The 4,979-nt window shown below is 50.0% G+C and overlaps 1 long non-coding RNA gene across 1 annotated transcript; it reads right to left on the bottom strand.

Annotated features, from left to right (window-relative positions):
* Positions 1-288: 288 nt before the first annotated feature.
* LOC119325505 lies at positions 289-2,776 on the bottom strand. Its single transcript, XR_005157560.1, has 2 exons — positions 1,953-2,776; positions 289-1,869 (listed from the first exon to the last, which is right to left on the bottom strand). It is a non-coding gene; the product is annotated as an uncharacterized LOC119325505 (long non-coding RNA).
* Between the last annotated feature and the right edge of the window lie 2,203 nt (positions 2,777-4,979).

Raw genomic sequence — 4,979 nt, 5'->3', positions numbered from 1 at the left:
TTTGGGAGAAGTTGACCACGGCATAAATCGAAGCGAGCTGCATGGTTTTTGCTTGTTATTTTTTTAAGTATAAAGGATTTTTGGACTACACGACTGAGGCCAGTGAACCTGCATTAACGGTTCAAGTGTATTGATTTTTTTTAAATCTGCATACTGAACCACACAGATTTTAAGATTTTTAACAATGAACTACAATACTTTGAAAACATGTACTTCTTTGGTTCATTGAGCGCACTGCTTTTACAAAGAAAGATTTGCAAACTGAGCAATAAGCCATGATGCAGTGTAACAAAATTGCATCCCTTTCTTTTCTTTTGTCTCCATGTTACAATTATCACACACAAAATATACAACCAACTGCACATTTTTAAGTGCACTGCACGCGATGACATAATGCGCTGCCGGCCCCGCCGAACCACACGCGCTCTCTGGACGTACTGCAAGCACACGGTAGCTCATATTGCTAGTGAACTTCAAAAGCTTTTTCTCAATCGCAGGGAAAATTTTAAGATAACTCCAGAGCAAAAATAGGCGAATTGCCAAAAGGCAAAAAGAAAGGAAAATATTTAACAGCTCCTCTCAGTCCATAATGCAAAAGCTTCAGCAGCAACCTTGTTCAATTTTTCCTTCTACTCTTCTTTGAAGCATATCAGATAGTTTATCCTAGATTATTCTAGAAATCTCACATCTGCATAATAAATGTGCAACGTTCTTGTCTAGAGCACAACAAACACAAAGCGTCAGAGATATTTTTCTTTTACAAGATTGTCACGTTTTTTCAAAAAATTATGGTGAGCTACTACCAGCTACAGCAAGAGGAACACATGCAGCCTAGGGGGAACATGCAACTGTTGTAGAGCCGGGCTAAAGACAAGCATAACAACACACACAAGTTCAGAGCAGCATATAACGATTGTGAGGAGTAGATTCAGAGCTATCCATTTTCCATACTAGGGGAATCCTGTTTTTCTGAATGTTGTGGTAGAGTGCTGTTGTGCACGGGCGCTCGCTGCACTTGACATGCACGGATGCCCATCAGACTGCACGCGGACGAGCCCTCAACCGCATGCGAGAGTTTCCAAACTGCATGGCATGGTCGAAGGACTGCAGCGGAAGAGATGGCCCTCGCCGTCATGCACACGCATGAGCCCTAAACCGCATGGCGAGTGTCTCCGAGCTACACAACCATGGTCGACGGGCCACAGGGGAAGAGATGGAGATGGCGCTCTCTCGACTGCACTCACACAAGCCTCGAACCACATGGTGAGCATCTCCGAGCGGCACGGCCATGGTACACTGACCAATGGGAAGATACGGCGCTCGCCTACTGCAAGCGCACAAGCTCCGAACAGCATCACGAGCATCTCTGAGCTGCACGACCACAACACCCGCATACTATGAGGCACAATCCTTTTTCTGAACTCTTGGGCCATCGAGGAGGAGCACCTCATCTTGCATGGAGTGAACTGCACATGCCGCCGGTGGAGCCGCTGGAGCCGCTGGACTGCTGTGTGAATGAACGCATGTGGATAAGGGGGAGAGCAAAGTGGTGGCCGTCGCCGCTGGCCAAACCGCATGGCACCTGCAGCTGGTCGTTGCGGGAAGGCCATTGGTGGCCCTATTGAACTGCGCGAGGAAGCCAAATCGCCGGCATCGGGCGAGGGAGCTCGGTCGCGCTCCTTCGGTGGGGTGTACTGCACCTGTCCCCTTCTGCCCCTACCATGAGGGTGCTCCTTCACCGCCGCTCCTTTCATCCCCAAACGGCATGGCAAGCGAAAAGGAGAGAAGGCAGCACTCGAGCTGCATGGGGAGCGGCAGCCGAGCTGTATAGAGGCCGGTGATGCGGTGGGTGATCGCTGCCGCCCACTCCTACACAGAATAACAGAAATAAAATATTCAAAAGAAAAATTGGGCAAGCTAGGCCGTGAATTAGGAAAACTTAAGAAAATTACCAGAGGAATCACTCCTCACGGTGGCGGCCCTAGGCTCGATGGCCTTTGCAGTCCACCATCCTCCATCAACGTCTCCACCCTGATGACGCGAACTCGTCGGACTGCCCGCCCATGAGGTCGCCGCACGCAGGGGCGAGGGGCAAGCTGCACGCCGTGTCGAGCTGCACTACACACCACAGTCGCCCGCACTGCATACTGTGCAGTCTAGAGGAAGGAAGAGGGGAGTCCGGTGGGGAAGCCAGGGGCGCGACGCCGGCAGTGGCCGCCCAGATCCACCCACGGTGTAGAGCGGAGGTGGTGGCGGCAAGGGTCGGGATCTGGGGTGGCTGGTCTGCACCGGAGGAGGCGGGGCGTCCAGGGAGGAGGAAGAGAGCTGGATGCTCTCCTCCCTCGGGCCTGGCTGGATCGGACGTCGCCATGGAGAGATGAATCCGGTGGTGCGGGGAAGGGAGGTAGCAGGGACGGCACGATGACGGTGGGTACTGACGCGGAGGGAGCTGCTGGGGAGGAGGATCAGCCCTCTGGCGAGCGCGGGATCCGAAGCTTCTCATCAGCGCGCGTCGGATCTGGCGGCGGGGGCGCCGCTATTGCTCTGACCGACGAGGAAGGAAGACGTGGAGGGGGTGTAGCGCGGGGGTAGGAGGTGGTTAGGGTCGGAGGAATGGATCGAGGCGAGGAGGCATCTTGGGTAGGAGGTGGTGTCGGGGTCGGTTCAGGCGGCGGCGACGGAGAAGTTGGCGAAGGAAGTTGGAGGAGGGGCGCGATGGGTTGGGGTGGGCGGAGGCGGGGGAGGCTTTTTTGTTCACTGTGTGTGTATGTTCTTGTAATTTGTGTCCGCGGGTTTTGTTTCGGGTGTTAGCAGAATAAGCTGCGTGTTAGCAGAATAATACTCTAGAGGGGTGTTACCCACCCTATATATATATAGAAGGGAAAACATAGGTTCAATTTTGTTTTCTTATAGAAAAATAGATCTGAGCTGTCTTGAAAAAACAAACATAACTTGGGTTGCTGATGTTATAGACAAGCTAGGTTGGGAGGCCCAGAGGCTGCTTGATCCAAAAAACGTTGAAACATGTCGTGGGCTGCCCATGTTAAACAACAAAACCTAGGCCATGGACATGGTGGGCCCGGGACTGTCAGCCTCTCGACGAACAGTTGTCTCCCCATTCCTCATGTTTTGCTGACCATGTTGGGAACGACAGACGACGGCGCCGCGGCGAGAGCACAAAGGCGGAGGACGACATCGAGACTGCGAACCGAACAAACCGGAGCGGGGGAAGACGCAGGCGGAGGGGAGTATGAGTGTTGACTTATTCGGGTGCAGGGTGCGCCGATGGAGCTGCCGCCGCCGTACAATGTGTGGGAGTAAAGGGATGGCCTGGCCAATGCCATAGGCTATGATGGCCAGCCGATGTATAGGAAGAGGACAAAAGATTGAACAAAATAAAGAAATACAAATGGATAGGTGGTTGGTCCAATATGTCTGTGTACGAGACCTGCTGGGTCCACCTGAGAAGGGTAATATGTTGGAAGGAAGAAGATTCAAAGCACGACAGCCGAGTGAACTAGTTTTTTCTTAAACGGACGAGTGAACTAGTTACATACATAAGCAAATAGCAACTAAAAAAAGCAAACAGGTTAATGGGTTCTTAGAAGAAATATTTCGGACAAAATAGATAATTACGACACATAGGCTAATACATGAAACACTCAGATGATAAAGGTGCTTAAACAGATAAAGTACAACATCTAGACCTTCCTAGCACACTTGATCATGACGTTGCGGTTGTCCATGTACTCGTTGGTCACGGGAAGCAGACACACCCTCATGTCCAAGATCCGCTTGTATATGCCGTAGCATATGTATGCGTCCTTGGCCGTGTATGTTATGTAGGCTAGATTCAGAGGTACTATCATGAAATTATCACGGCAGATGTCCTAGTGAGAGGACTTAGTCGTGAGGCCAACGCATCTATGTGGTAGCTTGAGAGGGGTTGATCAGAATCGATAGACGCAACGCAAGACAAGGGTTTAGACAGCTTCGGGCCTCGGGAAACATCATCCGGTAATGACCCTACATGATGTTTGTGGCTAGGTCTCATTATGCTCATGAGGGAGACGCCGCATAAGCCGGCTCCCCTTTAGTTGTGTCTAGCTTTAGAGATTATTTTGCTTCTGCTTGTCCCTCTTTGGGGAGCCCTGCCCCTCCTTATATATGTTGAAGGGGCGGTTTACATGAATAGTCCTAGTTGGATTAGGATTACTCTATTACAAGTGGAGTCCTAGTCTTGCTTCCTTTGTAGGATAATATTCCTTGTGTTTTCCTCATAAACCGGCCCACCATAGCATGAACCGGCCTTCTGTGCCTTGGGCCTTGTCATCCATCTAAAACACCCACCGGGTCACCAATGAGTCGGCAGACCAATGAGCCGTCAGTCCTCCGGCGGGTTATGATGAAGCGCCTAAGTCCGGCCGGGTTATACTTCCAGCCGGGTTACGCCGCGGGGTATATCCCCGACATTAGCCCCCAGTTTAATTTGGATTTATCCATGTTAAACTGATGTGCAACATAAACACAATAACAAATTTGACAGGTTGTACTCCGGGTTAAGAATTTTTGTAAACCGGCACCTGAACATCCTTTAGTCCTTGTCATTTCCTTCTTCTGGAAAATCGGGGTCAATAGACCAGCTTCATAATCAATTTGCTTGTAGGAAAAATGTTGTAAATAAAGAATCCATTTGACTCGGCCTTCAATGCCCTGACTTGACAACAATATTGGTCTTTGAAATATTCAACTGATATCCAGCCGGCTTGAAGATGTAGAACTTAACGGGTTATGATTACCACCATTGCCGGGTTATAAAAACTGATAATTCCGGGTCATGACTGTTATAGTCACCGGATCATAATTATTACCAACGCCGGTTCATGATTATTGATGACGCCGGGTCAATTTGGTTTGCTCAAAACAGAGAATTTGAAAATATTTCTTCGATAATAATATAATACCTATAGCCCCCAAGT

This window comes from Triticum dicoccoides, chromosome 6B (genome assembly GCF_002162155.2).
Source record: "Triticum dicoccoides isolate Atlit2015 ecotype Zavitan chromosome 6B, WEW_v2.0, whole genome shotgun sequence".
Taxonomy (NCBI): domain Eukaryota; kingdom Viridiplantae; phylum Streptophyta; class Magnoliopsida; order Poales; family Poaceae; genus Triticum; species Triticum dicoccoides.
This window is presented reverse-complemented; position numbering and strand designations above follow the sequence as displayed.